The following is a 13,741-nucleotide window of genomic DNA, read 5'->3' on the forward strand; positions in this document are numbered from 1 at the left end:
TCGTTTTTCAATGTCGAATTCAATAATCAAGGTTATAATATTATCAAGTTTAACGGGACTACGTCAAGGTCAATGACATTATTGTTCCTCGGAAAAAATCAATACTTTCGCGTCTGCGCACATCTCACAATTCACGATCTAGAACAAGGTCACTTCCGATCTTGTCAGTTACAAATAAAATGTATACATCTGAATACCGGTAATTTCAAGTTAGAAATATGGTCGAGCATAAAAAGTCGTATGAAACTCGCCTACAATGGTAATTAAGAAGCTCGTATGAAAATTATGAAACTCGCTTGCGCTCGTTTCATAAACATCCATACTCGATTCTTAATTACTATCATTATAGGCTCGTTGCATAATGTACTATTTTATAATAAGAGTATTGATTCAATTGAAATAAGATGATAGTATACATAACTCCTGATAATGTTTATATCCACAAGTCTTGAAAGACCTAACGACAGACCTCACAGTAGAAAAAAACTTCGGATTAGCAATAAAAGATTTAAACCCACGACACCGATCATCGCCTTGAAAACAAAATAATAAAGCTGAGATGAAGAACATTCTTGTCTTATGCCTAAGCAAAATTAGTCTACTTAAACTGTCCTATGACTTCACTCATCTCAAATACCTACTTGGCACGGCTGAAATTTCTCTAATGGCATAGGACCGGCTTTGGTCTGTTCAGTTTTCTTTCCGGCGGCAGAATTAACTTCGGCATTAAAAGATATGACAAAAAATACCTAAGTGGCTTCACTTTTAGTAACTAAAAGCCTACCTATCTCTACCTAGCACGAAAAGGGCACCCGGCAGTACAAAAAAAGAACCGAAGTTGTACTCTGAGCAACACGCAGAAAAAAAAAAAACCCGCAGAACTGTTTTCTGTCACAGTTTGGCACTTGACAAGTGTGCAGCAGCGCTGCAGATTACAGAATCATCGATTATTTAACAACACTGAAACAACTGCAGAGAATAACAAGCCGACTGTTTGTTTCCCAAATGTTCACAATACTCGTATTATAAACTGTAAGTACATTTCAATGGCTCAGATCTCTCTCAAACAACAAGCCATACTCACATAAAAATCCAAAAGGCGTTACTCAAGTTCTAAAGCAGGGCAATTGAAGGGTTCAGAGCCATAGTGGGCCAAGCGCCATTTATTAAAAACGAAGAAAACAAGGGCTAAAATTAAATGATTACCATAATTTAATTAAACATATAGCAAGTAGTATAAAGTATGCACATTAAAACTAAATGAAATGTCAATATTCATTAAACTATGGTATTCAGTTAACTTTAAACCTTGCTTTCTCCATTGGCTCACTATGGCTCTGAACCCTTGAATTATACAACAGCGTTACAGTTAGACGTACGGCTTATGGTGCTGGTTTTCAACTTGAACTTAGTTCTATGTTAGGTTTAAGTCCTAGGAGACTCAAATGCAATTTGTGGTAGATAATAATTATGGTTTATTTAACGACGCTTGCAACTGCAGAGGTTATATCAGCGTGGCCAGAATTTTGTCTCGCAGGAGTTCTTTTACATGCCAGTAAATCTACTGACATGAGCCTGTCGCATTTAAACACACTTAAATGCCATCGACCTCAGCCGGGATCGAACCCGCAACCTCGAGCATAGAAGGCCAGCGCTATACCAACTACGCTACCGAGGACGATAATTTGTGGAAGATAATGTAAGTACTGTGACAGTTTTCTCGGGACACTACCGCTTCCCTAATCATTACTATGCTATTTCATCGTAGCTCAAATGTAATTATTATTATTTTTGTGGGTTATTTTACGACGCTTCATCAACTGCTGTAGCGTCTGAATGATATGAAGGTGATAATGCCGGTGAAATGAGTTTCCAGGGTCCAGCGCCGAAAGTTACCCAGCTTTTGCTCTTAATGGGTTGAGAAAACCCCGGAAAAACCTCAACAGGTAACTTGTCCAACCAGGGTTTGTACCCGCTCGTTTCAGTCAGGCACGCTAACCGTTACTCCACAGCGGTGGATAATTATCATCTTACGGGAAACTAATGGGGAACTGCAGCATATTCGCACGAAACTCACTCCACAGGATCCTACAGCGAAATTCCACGAAGTAGGCCTACTCATAAATAGCTGTAAGTGTTGCACAGTAAGACGAACATTAAAGTTACGAGTAAATTCGTACAGAAAATATATTGAACTTCTGATTAATGAAAGGCCATGGAATTAATAGTGGTGACAGTAATAGTGGTGATGGTAGTGGTAAATAACAGACTAATATTGAAGATATGGTAGTGATAATGCTAATGATTGTGCGGTATTGATTATGGTTATGATGATTATAGATGTGAATGAATAAATAATAATAATAATAATAATACTAATAATAATAATAATAATAATAATAATAATAATAATAATAATACTTTATTGCTAGAAAAAACATACATATCGTCGGACTATTAACAAAAAGAAAATTTTACAGTGGAAACAAGAAACAGAGTATAAATTAGCCCTTAAACTTTAGGACCAAATCCAAATTAACCCTGAAACTTTAGGACTAAATCCAAAGTACAGGTGATTAATTTATACTTAGTTTTTTGTTTCCACTGTAAAATTTCGTTTTTGTTAGTTAGCAGGTTCACACTCTAAGCCGACAATATTGTTTTCTTTTTATATAATTATTCACTCTAGCATCCACGGAAAGAGTAAGAATGAATGAATTAATTAATGAGTGAGTGAGCGAGTGAGTGAATGGGGGAAATGAGAGGAGAAACGTGTAAAAGATACGTAAAACGCGTCCTTGCAAGGGAATTTGGGACTGAGAGGAAGTGTCTATGCGAGCTCCAAGCCTGTTGGTCACTCGTCTCCGATTTCCACCGTTATTATTAGTGGTCGTGATGATGGTTATGGCAGTAGTGGTGATGTCTCAACAAACTGACTTTGGGATGAAAGCGAAAGTGTCCTAGATCACAGGTACGCGTCCCTAACAAAGTCATCATTCGACATAGGCCAACATCTTCCTTTTGCATAGGCTATAGACAACCACAATAACGTTTAATGCACTGGGTGTGAAATTGTAGGCCTATATCTATTTTTTTTTGCAAAACCAGTAATATGAACTATTATGTAGAAATTTCATCCTGACATATTTAGCAAATATCGGCCATATCACCTCTGATGTACTAAGGTTTTATCATAAATAATAATGTCTTCAAACTGAATTTTCACCTCGGAACAGCTTCAGTGAGCCACGGTAACGAATATGTGCGTAAACCGTTTTAGAACAAATGTACTGGGGAAATACTGCATTTTATTACTATGGTCCACGGTAAGATACTAGTTTTTATTCCATTTGTATTGTATTTTTGGTCCAGGGAAAATACTCGTCTTTTAGAAAGTACTACCGTAGCTCACTGAAGGATAGCCGGAAAATCTATTTAAATTAATCACAATACAGTTTTTATCCAGACGTTTGAGATGGGCAGGGCATGTACGTATGGGCGAATCCAGAAATGCATATAGAGTGTTAGTTGGGAGACCGGAGGGAAAAAGACCTTTGGGGAGGCCGAGACGTAGATGGGAGGATAATATTAAAATGGATTTGAGTGAGGTGGGATATGATGATAGAGAGTGGATTAATCTTGCACAGGATAGGGACCGATGGCGGGCTAATGTGAGGGCGGCAATGAACCTCCGGGTTCCTTAAAAGCCATTTATAAGTAAGTAAAATTTTTATCTAACAGGAACACCTTTCAAGATTCAGATATAGCTAGTATTCCACGATTTTCAGAAGTTCCTACACAAACTCTTACTTAGGTCTAATTACCATGCTGCATAGAGGGGAAATTATCAGTTTATGAAACTACTGTATGTAAACTGATATAAATTATGACGGCTCAAAGACAAAATATTTCTTCCTTTCAACCTCAAGAAATGAATTCTTCATATTGCCCTGTCCTCTCTATAATGAGTAATTTGAACAAACACTGAACATTCACAAACAATAAATTCTCTGGTCATGTGGTTAGCATGGCTTAAGGCTACCGCGTAAAAAAACACAGATGAAACACAAGATAAAAATGTATATCTAAGAAAGGTATATCTCCGGAATGGAACTGTTATCTTCTCGGTTAGTACCCGGATTTATGCTGTTCTACGTTTGAGCGATAGCTGGGGATTATGGTCCAACGTTAAAAATATTAAACTACCTTATTTTATTATATGTATTGCAAGAAAACACAGATATCGTCTAGTATATTTATTTACTTATATACATTATGACCAAACATGTTAATGTTTACCGTCAAAAGGCCGCCGCCATCTTTAAATAGATACAAGCAGAGCGCTACTATATCGACTCGTCACCCTCTCTAATCTTGTAACCCTGAGAGACACTACTACAAGCGTATTGATCGGCACGCTGCAGCTACATCACGCCGGCGATCGGACGAATCAGGCTCCCAACGGATATGTAATATTTACTTCAGTATCTACTAATTCCTGCTAATTGGCAGCATCAAACATCCCACTATACCGGCTATGTGCGCGGCGACCGCCATCAAAATGCCCAGAGGCCATTTCGGTCAGTTCCACCTGTTAATGGCTATTTGAACTCCACTGTAACCGTAAACCACTAAACGTACTAAAATAGTCATAATTATCTTCGGGAGTAAAGCAAAATAAGGTAAATACATGCTACACAGTGAAACAAAATCCCAGTTTACATCTGTGTATCTCGTGTCGTGCTTACATTCGGTCGACCAAAATTGTAGGGAACTCCCTCCCCTCTTTCCAAATATGTGGTCCAATGAGTGGACCAATAACAAGCCAGTGCGATTTCGGATGTAGCGGAAGCGCTAAATTGGAATTTTATTATTACCTCCACAAACAATGTAATGAAAGTACACACATCAACAAAACAAAAACTCGTGGGAGGCGCACACCTGTTATTACACAGCTACCCACCTAATCGTGATCTGCTTGCTCAGTCTTGGAGATGATAGTGTGAGTTGCGTCAGTCTTTTTCTCTCTCCTGGAGGAGATCGGAGGCCACCACTGCCACAACAGGCGTCAAAACTAAAACTGCCTCCTTCTATCCAAACCCAACGTCACGCATCCCTTGCAGGCAGCCCTTCCACAATCTAAACACAGAGAGGGTGGCTCCGCTCGCACGGATACAACGTGGTAGCCAAAGCGCATGCGCCCACCATTTTTCCTTCTTTTTTTTTTTCGTAGACATTTCTTCTGACAAAGCACGCAAAAGGGGAACCCCTCCACGCAACAAACATATAACAGGGAAGAACATTCCTTCTTCAGATATTGTGAGCGTGGAGAATGTTCCATCTTAGTTTCTACCCCTCTCTTCCTGATCGTCATCTCCCTCAAGCCCAGCCAGTGAGAATCGGCAGCAGCAACCCCTGTATCGACCCTGAGCCAGGGTGACCTTCAACTGTAACCTCCATGGCTCCTCCAGCACGCTTCCTCGCCATCACCTACCATTGTGCTTGTTTCTCGAACTAGGCGGGGTCGCGGTGGATATGGTCATGGCTAATGGCATAAAAAGTCAACCTCTCCTCCGACAACAGTGGCTGGCTTAGCACGTACAAGGTATTAGGTCTTTACCTCCTGCGGTCATGGGTTCGAGCTTACATACAGACGGTATCACCAGCGATCCATCAGCATGACGGAAACAGAGCTACATTACGAAATGTGTAAACATGAAATCCGACCAAAGACATTGTATTACGAAACCACGGAGATACGTGTCCATGGCAACGAGCACAGAGCAGAAAGAAGGAATATTAAAAGTGGCCTTAATCTGATATTTTTATTTATTTTTTTATTTTATTGAGTTATTTTACGACGCTGTATCAACATCTCAGGTTATTTAGCGTCTGAATGATATGAAGGTGATAATGCCGGTGAAATGAGTCCGGGGTCCAGCATTTGCTCGTATTGGGTTGAGGGAAAACCCCGGAAAAAACCTCAACCAGATAACTTGCCCCGACCGGGATTCGGACCCGGGTCAACTAGTTTCGCGGCCAGACGCGCTAACCGTTACTCCACAAGTGTGGACTTAATCTGATATTCTTTCACTACGTTTTTTCTTGTAATAAGCACAGTACAGTTAAAAGAACAATACATATTTGTATGACAATGTTAACCTGGACGCCATCGGCTTCTATATCGACGAGGAGGAAAATACCCGATTAAGAACGAACATGAATAATTTCGAGGGAAAAATTGTTCCGGAGGCGGGTATCGAACCCGGGACCTTTGGTTTAACGTACCAACGCTCTACCACTGAGCTACCCGGGAACTCTAACCGACACCGATCCAATTTTTCCCTCTATATCCACAGACCTCAAAGTGGGCTGACAACCGTCAAGCAACCAACTTCGAGTGCACACTAACTCCGTGTGACTTAAATTGTGGTTTTCTGTTAACGAACAGTGACGTGTATTATGCAAATCAAGATTTCAGGTATAACTCCCTGTAAAGTTGATTTGAATAATTTGCTTGACGGTTGTCAGCCCACTTTGAGGTCTGTGGATATAGAGGGAAAAATTGGATCGGTGTCGGTTAGAGTTCCCGGGTAGCTCAGTGGTAGAGCGTTGGTACGTTAAACCAAAGGTCCCGGGTTCGATACCCGGCTCCGGAACAATTTTTCCCTCGAAATTATTCAAATCAACTTTACAGGGAGTTATACCTGAAATCTTGATTTGCATAATACACGTCACTGTTCGTTAACAGAAAACCACAATTTAAGTCACACGGAGTTAGTGTGCACTCGAAGTTGGTTGCTTGACGGTTGTCAGCCCACTTTGAGGTCTGTGGATATAGAGGGAAAAATTGGATCGGTGTCGGTTAGAGTTCCCGGGTAGCTCAGTGGTAGAGCGTTGGTACGTTAAACCAAAGGTCCCGGGTTCGATACCCGGCTCCGGAACAATTTTTCCCTCGAAATTATTCAAATCAACTTTACAGGGAGTTATACCTGAAATCTTGATTTGCAAGAACGAACATTTCCATAGAGAGCAGAATTCGCATTTTTTTTTCCATCTGGGATGACATATGAATCGCTTCATAAATAATGGGCATCAGTCACATTTTTTTCGAAATTGAGTTAACATTTAATTTCCCATCTTGAATGCTCAACACATCATTTTATCAAGAAAAGAAACCAGTCCAACATTTATTTCATCGTGATATTGTATTCGGAATGTGAGCGTTTTGTAAAGGAAGAGGCATCGGTCCAGACAATTTTTATTCATTTCCCACAACTTAGCTAAACTGGACTGGAGCCCTTTCTTTATGAAACGATTCATATACGACACAACAGAAACACATTTAATAACATAAACGAAATACACTCAAATATTAAAGTGGTCACAATTTGTGAGTTAAAAAATAACACATATGACATTAACTTCAATGCCAATAGCACTGTCTTCGATGATGAGCTCCGAAAAAAAATTAGGCCTACCCATGAGAAGGAGGAGCTAAGTGCCAAATTTTCGAATTCCATTTTATGTAATCTAAGGGAAGTAACCTACGGTACATCCATATGAGAATAACATAGTACTACGAGTAAATGACCTCTGTCATAATTCAACTGTGACTCATTTGTGCGCCGAAAGATAGTGTTGGAGGTATCTCAACATGCATTTGTTGTCGTGATTTTTTTTATCAATGTCTCAGAAACTTTTTGGCGCTTAGCCCCTTTAGAAAGATAGATCTTCAAATATCTTCATCTACAACAATGTTATACACTAAATAAGTAACACGCATTTTCTCCAGTTATAATGGCTGAGGGAGGGGGAGGGGCTAACCGCACGATACTTCTATTCTGGTTGGATAATCGGCATATGGACATGAGGCCAGCAGTCAGCTGGTCGGTCTGGGCCGTTAAAGGGCCGTAGCGCCACGGATGTAACACACATTTCCTACCGGAGATGATTTCACAACGCAAATGACAAAATCAGTAAAGTTCATAGATTTGGACGATTTTGTATTTTACACATATTTTTTTTTTGTTCGGGTAAGCCTGTAACTAGTTAAAATCTAATACAGTTTCAGTCTTTATGACTTATCAGGATTTATTTTAACATTAAATAAGTACACAGTCTCTTTCGGCATTAACTATAAATTCAAAACTCCTTAAAATTATAATATTTCGTTACAGAACAATCCAAAGAAATGTCACAAATAGAGTAATATGAAGATTGTCAAAAATGTAAATGTAAAGATAACCTCGTGAGTCTAGGGCTAGGATTTTGATGACCTATAAATCATTTAAAAATGTCCTAAAAACAATGCATTTATTACCTAAAATCTTTCAAAAATGCCCTTAAAAATGCCCTAAAAGTTGATATTACATTCTAAAATTGGCTTAGTAGGAAAAGGAGTTTTGTGCTACTTAATATTTAGACTGGTAATTAAATTAAATTCTAGTACCAACATTTAAGTTTATTTAATTTTACGTAGTTTTTTCTAAGTGGTACATTTTAATTAATTATTTTACCTGATGTAGTTTCCATGTAGCCCATCATAAGACCACTCTTATACGGAATTAGCAAGTATACAGTAGTCTATATTGAAGGGATGGTTGGACTGATCCATTACATGGGGTGTATTACGTTAAAAGGGCAATATTTGTGTAGAAAAACGATTAAAATATTATACAAAATAATGGGTATTAGCCACCGGCGTAGCTCGGTCGATTAAGGCGCTTGCCTACCGATCTGGAGTTGCGCTCGGGCGCGGATTCGATTCCCGCTTGGGCTGATTATCTGGTTGGGTTTTTCCGAGATTTTTCCCAACCGTAAGGCAAATGTCAGGTAATCTATGGCGAATCCTCGGCCTCATCTCGCCAAATATCATATAACTATCACCAACTCCATCAACGCTAAATAACCTCGTAGTTGGTACAGCGTCGTTAAATAACCAAGTAAAAAATAAAGGGTAGTCTATTAATGGACAAAATATTAAAGGAAATAAACATTATTTTATATTAATAATGGAAATTTGCGGCCAAAATTAAGTGAAAATGCTTCAAAAATGTCCGAATAACACAAAAGATGCTCTTATGAGTTGAAACAGGCAAAAAATGCAAAAAAATGCCCTAACAAATATGTCTTAAAACAGTCAGTTTATCACACAACATATAAATACTAAAGCGGCTATGTTTCTGGCTTACTAGAAGAAAGATGCAATTTCATCAAAATCCTAGCCCTGCTCATGACAGACCAAATCAGTCCAGAGGCTGACGAGAGGTTAAGGCTCCCGCCTTTATAGACTTTCTTAATTTCAGTTTTACACGTAACCTGTAGTCTAAACAAACAAGTTTAAAGTAAAACTATATGTCGAGAAATTCCCTTTGCGGGTTGCGTATGAGGTTGTGGGAATGGAGGGTTCCTTGGCGCTTACTCGGAGGTGAGTGACCAGCGTCACGCTCCGGCTGTCATGCTCTTCGCATATACTTCTCGCATGTTTAAACACGAACCGCGTTCACTTTCTAATCAAGCTCATAAGGCCAACATGAGGATTGGGATGTGTAAGTTCCTAACTCCATGTCAAATGCAGAGATTCATTTCAGGACAGTGACCACGTCTCTAACCACCACGACCTCGGCCTGTTACACAGATCGCTAGGGAATTGGTGTAACATTCACAGAAGCTGTGACTTCAGCAAGGATTGCAGAGTCGCTACACAAAATGTTCGACTTCTATTCTTTTATGAAGGCTTAACAAAATTTGTTAATAATAACTACTAAGGCACGACAAGACACTTAGTCACCACAGCGTGAAACTTTGAGCAGTTTTACACACTTATAATATATATTTAAGTACAGTAGAACCTCGCTAATCCGAACATGCCAATATAGAAGAAATTAAAAAGGAAAGAAAAGAAAGAAGAAAAAACTATCTGAACTGAAAATCAATTGAAAGGGTGAGAATGATATAGTCCTAAGCCACACAGACAAAATTTTATAGGAGAGTGTATTAAAAGTTTATAGAGTCCAATGCTATTAAGTTCGGTACCATAATTTTTTCAGCGTATACTTAGCCTACGTTATTTCTTAAGCAATTTTGATCATATTTTACTAGTACCTTCCCCATATACGTCAGATATATTCGCACGAAAAACCATTTTTGTTAAAAGTGTGGCTTTGGACTATCTCATTCTCACCCCTTCAATTTAATGATACAGTACCCAGAAACTCAGAATGTACAATATACAGTACAACTTACTTATCACTAGTAAATGAATTGTATTACGATAATCTGTCAGCATCTTCTGACGAAGAGCAGATAATCTTGACGAAGCAGTATACAGCGAAGGGTGGGAGTGATAAGGCGCGGTTTCCCTGCTTGCATTTCTATCGCTCGCCTAATTCAAAATTTCGATAATCCGAACAGGCCTCGGTCTCATTAATTCGGACTAGCGGGGTTCTATTGTACTCATGTAATGATTAAAGGAATATTTATGAGTAATGAAGTATATTTACAATATTTAATTAATTCAAGCCATACAGAGCGTGTACGAAAATGCAAATTTACTATTTATACAGGAACAGTTAGTTCTAGATATAAAAATACTAATCAAGAAGTAGAAAAGGATGTCCATTATCATCAGCTCTTTTTAATATCTAGGCTATACTGACGCAGTGATGTCTGAATGGCAAAATAATCTCAAAGCATGTTTCAAATTAGGTTCACAGATTTTAACGTATGATACTTGCAGACGATCAAGTGATATTTACCAATTCAGAGGATGACTTACAGACAGCCAATCAGCACTTATGCAAGATAACTGCACAATATAATTTAGAAATCTTAGTTAAAAAGACAGAAGTTGTGAAATTTTTAGGAAAGTATCCAATGGGATCAAAAATAATAATAATAATAATAATAATAATAATAATAATAATAATAATAATAATAAACACAATTATAGAACAAGTCACCCATTTTAATTATTTGGTCTGCGATGTAACTTACGATAAAGATGTACAAAATAAACTGAATAAATTTAAAAATACGTGTGGTACAATAAAACTATCACTAGTAAGAAAGGCTAGAAAATATACATAACTTAAATACTATAAAACCATGGCAGTATGTATGCTGTGCGCGGATCTGAAAACTGGGCACTGAATAAGACAGATACAAGGATAATTGAGACAGTCGAAATGAAATTTCTAAAAATTGCAGGTTATAGTAGACGAGATGAAATTAGTAACCTCACAATTAGAAATGAATGGGAATATCAAAGTAAGAGGAATATATATAAAAAAGAACTGGTAGTCATATTTTGAAGAATGGATCCTAGACGTCTGACAACATGAGCTCTTGCTTACAAACCCACTGGACGTCGAGACTTCGGACACCCGAAAAGAAGACGGGAAGATGATACCTTCCCAATAAACGAAGCAGTAATAACTGAAACATAAATTATAACAGGAAGTCCATTTTAACAGAGTTCCTACATTCAATATCGTCCTTTTACAAGAATAGCTGATATTTGTGTAACGAGTTTACATACCACTGTTGGAGAGCGCTGGAACCATGGTTTTTTGAGGTGATGCCATTATATGGCATTAACAAGGGTAAAATAATTTCTGAAAACGAGTATAAATATAAATTAAATCGCAATTCTTTCTCAAAATGAATAGGTAGGCCAAATTACAAAACATGCTTTCATATAGGTCTAGTCCTTGGTACTTTCAGGCGCAATAAATAGGAATAAAAGGATGATGAGAAAGTGGTAACCTGAAACAAACAGGTTACATAAAGCGCTAATGGAGAAAGAGCCAACACAAAAGAACTTCAGCAGGTCCCACAAGATATATGTACCCTCACAACCTACCCGCATCGTTTCTTTTCAAATTCTAACCAAAATTATATCCCACTCCACAACCACACACACTTTCCTAGCCTTACACAAGAGGAATGCCACTTTTTGTTTACAAAAAGAAGCAGATGGGATAGGTGCCGATCTAAGAAAGGCTGCTTTCCAGTTAGGGTCCGCAGGTAGATTTCTATTTCGGATACCTTCGTTTTCAATATGCATCGCGATAAAAAAAAATGTTATAAATTTATGGTTTAAAGAGTAGAATATATTCATTCTTGAGTATACAATCATTCCGACGCCAGAAATGAACAGAACGTGTTTCAAATTACTGTAACAAAGAGCTGCAAGGAAGACAATTCGGTCGAATTTTATAATCTCTTTGTGTTATCTAATCGTGTCACATATTTTGACAGACTCGGTGAAATATTAGGAGGCCTAAATTTTGTTCAACGGTAACACTATTACTAATACGAAAAGCAGGTAAAGTTCACAAACAAATTAATTAAGGATTGTTACAATCAAAATATTCAGCAGTTCTAGTTATTTAAAAATGTGCTACCTTGTACCAGTTGGTATACACAGTTTTTTCTCTTAAAGGGTTAGGTACAGCTTAAAGGAGTAAAATTTTGGAAATATTCAACTTTTTTTTTCCCCTCCATTACTCTATCTTGTACAATAATGAAAATTAGTATGTGTAAAACACTGTCCCTCTGCTATATGATAAACATATTTTTACGATTTAAAAAAAAAAAAATATATATATATATATATATATATATATATATATATATATATATATATATTTCAAAATCACTGTGCAGTGATGAAGCGTTTCCCTCATAATTCAAAAAGTATCCAACATTCTGTGATGAAATTTTTTGTGTGTATTTATGCATGTCATATCTACAATATGATGCAAAATCACTTCTCTAGCTTTGATAGATTGTCTGATAAAAAATAAATTGATTTAAAAATGGTCAAATATCTAACACAAAATAAAAAAAAAATATATATTGTTTATTAAGGAATGTAGTTGAAAGAGCATGATATTGTAAACATGAGTTATGAGGGAAACGCTTCATTACTGCACAGTGAACTTTGAATTTTGAAAAAAAATAAAAAATAAATAAATAAATATTTTTTTAAATCGTAAAAATATTTTTTTCCTATAGCAGAAGGATAATGTTTTACACATACCAATTTATTTCTTATATTATATTATCCACCCAATAATAATAAAACTCTGAGATAACTTAAACAATTAAAGTTAAAAAGCTTTAAAGAAAAGCATATGTTTTGAAAGCATAAGAAAGAAGTTAAAATCTTCTATTAATTTTACTTAAATTAATACACCTAAAACAATAGTAAGAATAAATAAATATTAACCAATTTTCAAGATACAATAATGGAGGAAAAAATGTTGAATATTTCCAAAAAAATTACTGTTGTAAGCTGTATCTAACCCCTTAAGCAAATGAACAGACTGTACACGTACACAATATCTGATCTTCAATATATATGCTAGAGGTAGAGATCTAGATGTCAAGACTGTAACAGCAAAATAATCTTCCTTCGAAATCAGTTCTAACGAGAAGAACAGTAAATACAATAATATTCGTAGTTCCAAGAGCGTTTGAACTCTAAAATCACACCGAACGCATGTCTATACAAAAGACACAGGACGTAAATTACTTCTAAGTAGTTAATGTAAATAGAACGTTTATCAGAGCAATCAAAGATGGTTTGAGAAATAAGTATCATTCTTGTAATTTTATCCGCTTGTTAATTATTCAAGAAATGCGCTCAAAATAAGGTATTTTACCTAAAAATCCTTCAAAATATCCTAAAAGCTACTAAAAAACTATAAATAGACTTCATTTCTGAATTTGA

The 13,741-nt window shown here is 36.9% G+C and overlaps 1 protein-coding gene across 3 annotated transcripts in view; it reads right to left on the reverse strand.

Annotated features, from left to right (window-relative positions):
• The window catches only part of brat (brain tumor), a 718,927-nt gene that overhangs the window by 351,777 nt on the left and 353,409 nt on the right, over positions 1–13,741 (reverse strand). Inside the window, exon 1 of one of the 3 annotated variants that reach the window (XM_069823298.1) lies at positions 4,964–5,077. The exons of the other annotated variants lie outside the window; for them this stretch is intronic. The gene's annotated coding sequence lies outside the window, so the exon portion shown is untranslated. Of the gene's footprint in view, positions 1–4,963; positions 5,078–13,741 lie in introns of those variants that run through there. 3 annotated transcript variants of the gene reach the window in all.

The sequence above is a fragment of the Periplaneta americana genome, chromosome 4 (genome assembly GCF_040183065.1).
Source record: "Periplaneta americana isolate PAMFEO1 chromosome 4, P.americana_PAMFEO1_priV1, whole genome shotgun sequence".
Lineage (NCBI taxonomy): Eukaryota > Metazoa > Arthropoda > Insecta > Blattodea > Blattidae > Periplaneta > Periplaneta americana.